Raw genomic sequence first — 11,545 nt, 5'->3', positions numbered from 1 at the left:
TTTAACAAGGCACACCTGTGTTTTGAAATGAATTCCAGGTGACTACCTCATGAAGCTGGTTGACAGAATGCCAAGAGTGTGCAAAGGGTGGCTACTTTGAAGAATCTCAAACAAATCAAAATATATTTTATATTAAAAAAAAAAATGTTTACTACATGATTCCATATGTGTTATTTCATAGTTTTGATGTCTTCACTATTATTCTACAATGTAGAAAATAGTGAAAATAAAGTGTGGAATGTGTAGGTGTCAACTTTTGACTGGTATGGTGTGTGTATATATATAACATGCTATTGGTTGCAAAAATGTTTTATAATTTTCATTTGATAAACTCAGTTTTGAATCTGGCGTCGTTTTGTGTATCCTTACCTTCTCCCCTTTCCACTTGTCGCCTCCATTTTTGCAGTGATGCTGCAATCAGTTGGTTGTAATTTTGAAGATGGCAGACATTTCCATATTTTTGTTAACAATTCCACCAATCCTGTTTATATAATTTTTTAACCTTTAGTTTTTTTAGTTTTTTTTTAATCAATTAGTATATTTGAGTTTAACAATATTTGTTGTAATATTTGTTCAGTCTTTTCTGGTGGATTAAACTGAAATTGCAACCAGCTGTCTATGGCTTAAAAAAAAAAAGCGATATTTTGGAGATTTCATTTCAAATAACCGAAAGGGAAAAAGGCAATTTCTTGCCATGCTACTTYAGTTGGGACAAAGGCTGTTTTTATACTGTTGTTCTAGGTCATTTTAAGAAGGTTTTGAATGCTCCTTTTTTAGCTYGACGGAGGAAATGAACATCTATTTTTACTCTGCTGGGTGCATGTGAGCATAGCACAAGTCAATGAATCTCCCCTCACTGTATTTCACTGGGAAGTCAATTAATCTCTTCTTACTGGGAAGCTGGACATCTGCAGTCGCTCATCTGAGGAGAGCATGAGATGCTACCTGTCCAGTCTATACGAACTTGCTTTCATCCGGATATGTAGGTTATTTGCTAACATTTAGCCTCCTGTGTATGTACTGCAGATAATCCACCCACGATTAGGCTGCACTGTATTACCCGGCCAACACACTATACCCAACCTAAATGCTTCACTTGAAACATTGCAAAACGTTGCATTGCCTTTTATGAATGGTGTCTCTGCTCTCTGCAGCCTTATTTCCAGTTGTTCGTGGTACAGAGAGCCAATGGAAGCTTTAAACAGCAAGTGGTGTTTAAGTGTCTGGTTACCTCTGAGCCAATGTACACGATATACAAAAGTATGTGGAAACCCCTTCAATTTAGTGGATTTGGCTAATTCAGCCACACCCGTTGCTGACAAGTGTATACAAATTTAGCACACAGCCATACAATCTCCATAGAGATGCAGTAAAATGGCCCGTACTGAAGAGATCAGTGACTTTCAACATGGCACCGTTATAGGATGCCACCTTTCCAACAAGTCAGTTCGTCAGATTTCTGCCCTGTTAGAGCTGCCTCTGTCAACCTCGGTGCTGTTATTGTGAAGTGGGAAATGTCTAGGTGCAACAATGACTCAGCCGTGAAGTGGTAGGCCACACAAGCTCACAGAACGGGACCTTGTGCTGAAAATGGGTTGCAACACTCACTACCGTGTTCCAAACTGCCTCTGGAAGAACGTCAGCACAATAACTGTTAGTCGGGAGCTTCAGGAAATGGTTTCCATGGCCAAGCAGCCGCACACAAGCCTAAGATCACCATAACGCAATGCCAAGCGTCAGCTGGAGTGGTGTAAAGCTCGCCGCCATTGGACTCTGGAGCAGTGAAAATGCGTTCTCTGGAGTGTTGAATCACGCTTTACCATCTGGCAGATGGACAATCTGGTTTGGCAGATGCCGGGAGAACGCTACCTGCCCGAATGCATAGTGCCAACTGTAAAGTTAGGTGGAGACTGAATGATAGTCTGGGGCTGTTTTTCATGGTTCGTGCTCGGCCTTTAGTTCCAGTGAAGGATAATCTTAATGCTACAGCATACAATGACATTCTAGACGATTTGTGCTTCCAACTTTGTGGCAACAGTTTGGGGAAGGCCGTTTCCTGTTTTAGCATGACAATGCCCTGTGCACAAAGCGAGGTCCATACAGAAAATTGTTTGTTGATCGGTGTGGAGAACTTGACTGGCCTCCACAGAGCCCTGACCTCAACTCCAATGAATGCCTTTGGGATGAATTGGAACACCGACTGCGAGCCAGGCGTAATCACCCACATCAGTGCCCAACCTCACTAATGATATTTTGGCTAGCTGAATGGAGGCAAGTCCCTGCAGCAATGTTCCAACATCTAGTAGAACGCCTTAAAATAAAATAAATAAACATAATTTCACCTTTTATTTAACCAGGTAAGCTAGTTGAGAACAAGTTCTCATTTACAACTCCGACCGGGCCAAGATAAAGCAAAGCAGTGCGACACAAACAACAACACAGTGTTACACATGGAATAAACAAGCGTACAGTCAATAACACAATAGAAGAAAAAAAAGTCTATATACAGTGTGTGCAAATGGCGTGAGGAGGTAAGGCAATAAATAGGCCATAGTAACGAAGTAATTACAAGTTAGCAAATTTAACGAGTGATAGATGAGCAGATGGTGATGTGCAAGTAGAAATACTGGTGTGCAAAAGAGCAGAAAAGTAAATAAAAACAATATGGGGATGAGGTAGATTAGTTGGGCTATTTACAGATGGGCTATGTATAGCTGCAGCGATCGGTTAGCTGCTCAGATAGCTGATGTTTTAAAGTTAGTGAGGGAAATATAAGTCTCCAGCGATTTTATTTTATTTTTTTGCAATTCGTTCCAGTCATTGGCAGCAGAGAACTGGAAGGAAAGGCGGCCAAAGAAGGTGTTGGCTTTGCGGATGACCAGTGAGATATACCTGCTGGAGTGCGTGCTACGGGTGGGTGTTGTTATTGTGACCAGTGAGCTGAGATAAGGCGGAGCTTTACCTAGCATCGACTTATAGATAACCTGGAGCCAGTGGGTCTGGCGACGAATATGTAGCAAGAGCCAGCCAACTAGAGCATACAGGTCGCAGTGGTGGGTAGTATAAGGGGCTTTGGTAACATAGCAGCAAAGGGTGCATCAACTCCATATTAATGCCCATGATTTTGGAATGAGCAGGTGTCCACATAGCCAAAAGTATGTGCTGTATCTCTGAGTGAAGGTGCTTCCTTTTTCCCTTCCTTGCCTAATGGCCTGTCTGGGTTAGAGGGAATATCATCATCTCCAGGTCAATGACMGTTGTTGTACAGGACACACATGTACCAGGATGCATCTCAATAGTCTCAAGTGTCATCCTTTCCTCGTGTTCTTTCCAACACAGATCTACCAACAGAGAGCAGAACCTATAATTGGCTACCTGCCAAGGTGGCTGGTGCAGAAGACATGCAAGGGTTGCTTTAGAGTTCATAAAGCTGCATTTTCAAAACGCAGACCATCAAATCTGCCATTTTTAAACCATTTCACCTGCGTTTTATATTGAAAGTATATATATATTATTTTGCTTCAGTAGTGATCAGCGGCATAAAAATATAGTTTACCTTCACAGAAAATACATTACTGCAACACATTCGGCAGAAATGGCTTAATTCATCAGATGACAATAGAAGTGCAACACTATTTGGCAATCAGCCACACAAGTAAATGAGCTTACATTGAAAAAGCTATATATATATATTTTTTTAGCAACAACGATACATGACTTCATATTTCTGTTTATCATAGAAAGAAGGTCACCAGCTACATTTCCTGATGTTTTGGCTGAAGCTAATCGTGCATTTTACCAGAGAAGAGTAAAACAGAGTCAGTCCAGAGTGCTGTCTGCTGATAGAATGCCTGTTTCGTGAATTCTCATCTGAGTTTAGTCTCGGCAACAAAAAAAGCATTTAAACCAGCATTTTACAAAACGCAGCAAGATTTTTCTTTTGCGTTTTCATTTTTTGTCTGCGTGAAAACACAGAATTCTGCATTTAACGGGACCTCTGCAAATGTACCTGCCAATAGCTGGCAGAAATCAACCTGCCTCAGGCCCCTGGATGAGAGCAGATCCTAAATGTCTTTCTACTGTATCACTCCCACTCATCCAATGTTGTGCAGATGAGGAGAGGAGGAAAGGGTCCATGTTTAGACTATTGAGGCGCAGCCCTCGTCTGAATCCCACGTTCCTTCAGTTGGGGTTGTTGTTTTACACCAGCATGGCCCCGTTGCCCTAGCCTGGATGAGAAGTCCCCACTTGTTGCTTGTGAACAGTGTTTATGAATGCACTGTAGTGTGCATTTCACACAGGGAGAGGTCTCTGGTCTCCATTGTGTAGGCAGCAGCAGACCTACTGCAGGAGCTAACATGAGTCACTGTTCAGTGAGTATTTTTCTGATTATGGTTGAGACTTTGGTTCGGACAAACCAAAGTGGTTAAATTGCTGCTTGTATAACAATAGGGTTAGACAAAACAGAGGGTTAATGAGTGAGGTAATCTGTTTCTGCTTTCTCGCTCTCTGTGTCATCGTTCCGATTTATGAGCGAGTCATTCACCTGTTTCCTATTGTTAAGCAATCTCTGGGTAGATAACAAATGGAACTGTACAGTCAGTAACACGTTACAGTACAAGTCGGAAGTCCACACCAAAAACAGAACAGCTACCCCACTGAAAATCAAAACCAAGCACTCTCACAACACAAGGTTCAACTGGGTCTTTCTCTGTTCTGGTTTATTGAAAGTGAAAATTGACAGGTCTTGGTACAGATGAGTTTTCTTAAAGAACTAGGCTGATCTCTCCTCTCCCCATCCTCTCCTCTCATAGGGAAGAAGAAGAACCCAGGGCTCAAGCTCTCCAAAGAGGTCTTTGATCAGCCCTCACCTGCAGCCGCAGCGTAAGGCTTCTTCTCTGTCATTGGTTGGCCGGATTCCAGGTTGTCTTTTTCGTGGTCACGCTGTGCATCTCAGAAGATTNAGTTTTCTTAAAGAACTAGGCTGATCTCTCCTCTCCCCATCCTCTCCTCTCATAGGGAAGAAGAAGAACCCAGGGCTCAAGCTCTCCAAAGAGGTCTTTGATCAGCCCTCACCTGCAGCCGCAGCGTAAGGCTTCTTCTCTGTCATTGGTTGGCCGGATTCCAGGTTGTCTTTTTCGTGGTCACGCTGTGCATCTCAGAAGATTGCTACATCATATTAACGTGCTTTCTGAGATGGTGGGCTAAACACTCCTCCAGATATTGTGAGATCTCATCTGTGCAGCACCACTCCAAAAAAAGATGCCCTGGAAATTAGCCACTGCTGTGTGTTTGTCACAAACGTGACGATGACCTCTGTGCAGATGATGTGTTTGTTTTAATTTCTGAATAATGGTGAAGAGGAAAACCAAAAGAAACAGGGAGAGTGTACTGAAGAGGTAGCTGTACAGTAATAGATGATGAGGTTATGGTTTCATATGCAGATGTCATTACCCGAATCTCCTCTTTCACACCCTAAACTCTACCACCCAGGTTTCACATAGCATCTTGTCAAAGTACAGTCATACAGTGTGATGTTCAATGGGAAAGAGCATTAGTTGTTGGTGTTAAGTTTGATATCGATGTCACATTTTTAAAGGACCATGGTATTAATCCCACTACCTATCCTCTCTCCTCAGCCCCCCTCGAGATCTGGATTCCAAAGCCTCTGTTACCATTGGAGAAAAGGTAGGGAGGAACGTTGTGTTCAGGCTGTAGTACTTCACTTTCTATCACCTTTTGTGGTTTTACTTGGGTCATGTTCATTAGACACCAAACGGACGAAAACGGACTGAAACAGGGAGGGACTGCTTGGGGTGTATTCATTACGCTGATTCTGTTGGAAAACATTTCTTAACCCGTAATGGGGACGGACCTGAATTTGTCCAATAGAAACTCATGTTCTGTAACTTTGGACTAATGTTTACTCCCCTGGACTTGTCCAATAAGAAGCACTTACTTTCGTTTTGCGTTGCTAAGCTTTTTGAAAATGTTTTCTGTTGCGTGTCCTAATGAACACGACCGTAGTGTTTTCTCTAATGCATTTACTGGGTGACTTTGATGTGACTGATAGACTTTTCTCACGCTGTGCATCTCAGACAAACGTGACGATCACCTCTGTGCAGATGATGTTTTTGTTTTAATTTCTGAATAATCCTGATGAAACAAACCACTGATGCCAGAGAGAAACTAAACAAAAAGACAGGGAGTGTGTTGAAGAGAGTTGTACTGTAGTCAAGGATAAGTGTATGGTTTTGGTGTCAAAATGGTGATGTCATTACCTGACTCAGAAATCCAGAACTATACCACCCAGGTTTACCTGGACTTGTCCAATAAGAAATATTTATTTTTGTTTTCTGATGGGTCCTAATGAACACGACTGGGTTTTCTCTCTTGCATGTATTGGTTGAACTTGATGTGATTGGCTGATAGACCTCTTTCTCTCTCCGCTGTGTTTCTCCCTCTGGCCAGAACTTTGTTWTGAAGGCAGATGACTTGGAGCAGATTGGGGAGCTGGGTAGAGGAGCGTATGGCGTGGTGGACAAGATGAGACATGTGCCCAGTGGGCTTATCATGGCAGTCAAGGTGGGTGGAGTGCTCCAGTTAGCTCCAGGGTGCATGTTAAATGAGCCAACATTATGGAATGTTGCAGATAGAAATGCCATGAATAGAGACAAAACAATTCCTTATTCTACATGTCAGAGGCATGTTTGTTCTACATAGCATATTTGTATCTCTACAAGCATTTGTACTGAATGTTCAAAATGTTGCGTTCTACTGAAACAGACATTTTAGATTTCTGTACAGTGAATTCAGAAAGTATTCAGACCCCTTGATGTAAAATAAGGTATTCAGTTTACATTTGCAAAAATGTCTTACCCTATAATGACAAAGCAAAAACTGGTTATTGTGTCTAGGTCTGAGGGGGGGGGTTATTGAATACATTTAGAATAAGGCTGTAACGTAACAATATGGAAAATAATCAACTGTTCTGAATACCTTTCCATGGCATTTATCAGAGATGTTTATTAGATATATTGATAATATTAGATATGTTTTCAAAAAGTCAAAATGTACATTTTTATTTATATATCTGAGATGTTGATTAGATAATGTTGCGTGTCACATTTTAAAGACAAGCCACACAGCTCTACTTCCAACATCAAACACTCCTGACCAACACAGACTGGTGGTGTTTGACAACTCCTACGGTCATTTTGGCTCCCGAGTGGCACAGCGGTCTAAGGCACTGCATCTCATGCTAGAGGCCCGTCGTCATCGAGATTTTTACAGGACACTCCTCTGGTGCGTCGTAACTCGATTCAGAAGCATGTTATATTCACATAAGCCTAAACGACCGTTCGAGATTGGCATTGCTGAGCTTCTTTCTCACACCGTACTCATCAATAAATCAAGGAACTGTTGACGACTGTCTACCTCGTGCCGCCTCCGTCCAGGCACGAGAGTCGAGATCAGGATGACCAATAACGCAGCCGAGGTATGTCGAACATCCCAATGCGGAATTTTATTTGAGGTCCAAGAACACTGATGGTTGGCGTTTATTACTTGAGGTGCCATGACCAAATAACAAAAAAAACGGGTAGCGTCATTGTAAATATGACATGGAACATTTGTTCTTAACTGCATGACATGAATAAAATGAAGATACGCCTGCCGAGGTGAAATAAAGTTAAATATGTTTTCTCGATAACAGTTGATAAGTTTGATTGTCAACCAAACGTACAACGAGGACGAGGACGTACGTGTGGTGATAAAACAGAACGGCCAGAACTCGAACATCACACAAAATGACCATCTCGTCGCAGATGAGAATGCTAAGTCTTCTGTTTATATTAATGGTTCTTTCATCATGAGGAATCATATCAACCTTGCATTGTAAAATTAGCGCAAACACATCGAGGCCAGAGAGAAAATTCAACATAGTAGAACACAACACTAGAATGCCACCAGCTCACGTCTGTTTAACAAGCCAACAAAGCTAAGGATGATCACATAAATATGCGGTCGGAATGACAGGACAGTTCCTGTCCCTATGCGATGGATCGCTCAGTACCCAATGCTATAGACTATACTCATTATACATTACCCTGCGAGCGAAAGATGCATGTTCAATCAAAATGGATTATGATATGCCTTGGAGCTCCATGAGTGAACTAATATTACTTATTTCCCTTCTTCCCTTACTTTTACACCTCACACTTTAATCTTAGGATACAATGATGAGTACTTTGTGTACTCTTCTACTCATTGTGACTATAAAGTAAATATAACATTAGCTTATACCTCTTCTCCTTGGAGGTGACGTGTTCCAGTACTCCCATTCCGTGCGATCCGTCATGCCTGCCATCGAGGCCGTTTCCGCTACCTTCTGAGTGATTGATGAGTTCGTGGTCAGATTGTACACCACCACGACACTACCCATAGTTAAATCACTGTTCCTCAACATCAAATGTACTCAGTTCCCTATTTGTACGAATCCCACTCTTTGTTAGAATCGCAGACGCACACTGCTGTGTCGATTTCAAAATAGGGACCTTCTGCGGCTTCCGCAAACAAATGAGGACCGTGGAATGAACTCTTCAACACGGGGGGTTTTTTTTTTTTAGGTGTGAGTGCCTATTCACGAATAACACACCATTTTTCCAGCCCAAAGAGGGTTCACTCAAAAAGCTGAAATAGTAGATCAACATATGAATTCACGTAAGCTCTTTGACTCTATCCTTCATCTAAGGATGACCACTTATGACTTCCTGCTTTTCAGTAATGCTATGTTTTGGAGGTGTCAAGCATACTCTTATATATCACACACAATACATCTGATGTTTATAGCACATGTGCTCGTGGTCTTTCGAAGCTCTCCAAAATCTTTCGATTTTGCAAAGGCGCACACCAATTCTTGACTGGCTCACTTCCTTACACATTTGCTAACAGAACATACATGTTATTAGGACTGCAAGACTTCAAGTGAGAGCTTTTCTGCCTTTAATGCAACCGCCTGGACACTGTTTCATCAGATTCTCCCGCAACAAAGCATTACGGTTACTTAGGCATAGCCACAGGACCTGGAGTTGCTCACTATCTGAGATGGCCCACGGCATGCCAGCCAGATCACGAACCATTAATTATCGACTCTAAATTTGTATTGACCAATGTCAAACATCTCCCATTTATTTGCAAAAGTTCTGATTTGTTCAAAATACCAATTATTGGCCAAATCTGAATTGGGTTACTTGTGTAAACAGCAATAGATGGAACACCGTCACATTCGTCTTAGTTTGTCAAATTAAGATGGAGTTATCTGGACTTCATTTTAATTGGTAAAAAAAACTGTCCTTGTCTCATTCCCTTCATCAACTGGTTGGAAAAGACTTAACAGGTTGTTACGTTCCTCAGCAAGAAAACCAAAAATTTTCCCTCAAACCGAAAGGGAACCAAGAGTCACTGAGAACAACCAAAGGAAACGGGTGGGGTTTTAGGAGGGGTTCTGAAGGACTCTCATGGGGGGTGTCCACTGAAAGTTGACTAGCACCAACAACTGGCACCTAAATGACACCCACCATGAGACACACTATATTTGCCCAAGAGGACGAAACAAAATCACCAAACTTGACAGGAAGCAAACCAAAAAAGGTGCAACAAAACTAAATCAGGGAAGACCAGATAAAGGATGTTTATTCTAGAATGATGGGGGAACCAGCACAGGTGTAACACATGCTGACTAACGAGATGGTGAACCAGCACAGGTGTACACGTGGACTAAACGAGATGGGGGGGGACCAGTACAGGTGTAACACGTGCTGACTAACGAGATGGGGGGGGGACCAGCACTTGGCCACTTCTTTCTGCGTCAAATACATTTTCAATTCAGTTGGGTTTTCAAACTACGATTAAAAGTAGTCTCCTCTGTATCAGTCATGGAAGGACTTATTTGCTTTTCTTTGTGTGTTTTTGTGTGTGACCACACTGACCTCTGTGCAGATGATGTATTTTGTTTTAATTTCTGAATAATCCTGATGAAAGAAACCACTGATGCCAGAAGAGAGAAACAAACAGCTGAGTATTTAAAGAGGTAGTTCTATAGTAATAGGTGTTGTCTCTGCGTTGCCAGGGTGACGTGTGGATCTGCATGGAGCTGATGGACACGTCTCTGGATAAGTTCTACAAGCAGGTGATAGATAAAGGCATGACCATCCCTGAAGACATCCTGGCGAAGATACTGTAGCGGTGAGTGGAACCTGGGTCGTGTTCATCAGGGCACGCAATGGAGATCATTTTAAAAATTATTTGCAATGGAAAACAAATGAGTTTCTATTGGTCCAGGTAGTCCCTCCCTGTTTCAGTTTTTATTCTGTTGGTGCCTAATGAGCACAACCCTTCAGGGTTACTGAGTAATGCTTATAGGTACAGTATAACGTCACACTGAACTCTGTGCAGATGATGTATTTGTTTTAATTTCTGAATAATCCTGATGAAAAACACTGATGCCAGAGAACAGAACAGAAAAACATGCATAATACAGAAGTACACTGTCCTGTTGATATGATTATATTGTCATCTGTAAAAAGTGTCCACACCAGCTTGTTGTGATGCTGTATAAGGAACAGTCACACATTCCCTCAGGTTATCTGGAATGATGTCATTAAAATGCAGTGTGTGTAACTGCTTCTTTCTCTCTCTCCAGATCGTCAAGGCTTTGGAGCATCTGCATAACAAACTTTCAGTGATACACCGAGGTAAATGAAGGATACGATTTTGTTAGCCTGCTGAGCTAAAACCAAGGCAAACATAGCTCCCCAAAATTAACACAAGTCTTCATGTCTTGGGCACAGTTACTCATCACTCGACCACCTCCTTTACCCATGTTGATCTGAAATGGTCCTTTATTTTATTTGTATTTTTTTTTTTACCTTCACCACAGTTTGTTGGGACTAAACTATTCCTTATTATGAAAAATATTCTTAATTGTTTTAAAATCTGACCTTTGTGCAGATGTGAAACCGTCCAACGTGCTGATCAACACACAGGGCCAGGTGAAGATGGTGGACTTTGGCATCAGCGGCCACCTGGGGACTCTGTGGCCAGACCATGGACGCCGGCTGCAAGCCCTACATGGCGGTGTGAGTAGGAAATGGGGGGAGAGAGAGAGGTGGGTGAGCTCTGACACCTTCTCGGCATGTTCATAGGCACCAGGGTTTCTGTTAGCGGTAATAGACGGCTTTTGGGAAAAAAAAATTAAAAGCCAAAAAAATTTTAGCTGTCCGAGGACCAAATAAAAAATCCATTGCAAAATAATACTTTTTAGCCTATTCATTGGTGAAATACCAGTCGACGTAAATGCATTTGAACCGGTCATCGCGTTATACAGATAAATTCGTAAAGTATTCAGACCTTATTTAAAAATGGATTCAATTCATTATTTTTATAAATGACAATCGAAAACAAGTTTTTAGAAATATTGCAAATGTTATTAACAAAAGAAATACCTTATTTACATAAGTATTCAGACCTTTACTTGATTGAGATC

The 11,545-nt window shown here is 41.7% G+C and overlaps 1 pseudogene; it reads left to right on the top strand.

Annotated features, from left to right (window-relative positions):
- The first annotated feature begins 4,814 nt into the window (after positions 1-4,814).
- Positions 4,815-11,545, top strand: part of LOC112077699 (dual specificity mitogen-activated protein kinase kinase 6-like) — a 19,028-nt pseudogene continuing 12,297 nt past the window's right edge.

The sequence above is a fragment of the Salvelinus sp. IW2-2015 genome, unplaced genomic scaffold, assembly GCF_002910315.2.
Source record: "Salvelinus sp. IW2-2015 unplaced genomic scaffold, ASM291031v2 Un_scaffold4836, whole genome shotgun sequence".
Classification (NCBI taxonomy): Eukaryota; Metazoa; Chordata; class Actinopteri; order Salmoniformes; family Salmonidae; genus Salvelinus; species Salvelinus sp. IW2-2015.
The sequence above is the reverse complement of the archived record's forward strand: the minus strand, read 5'-3'. Positions and strand labels throughout refer to the sequence as shown.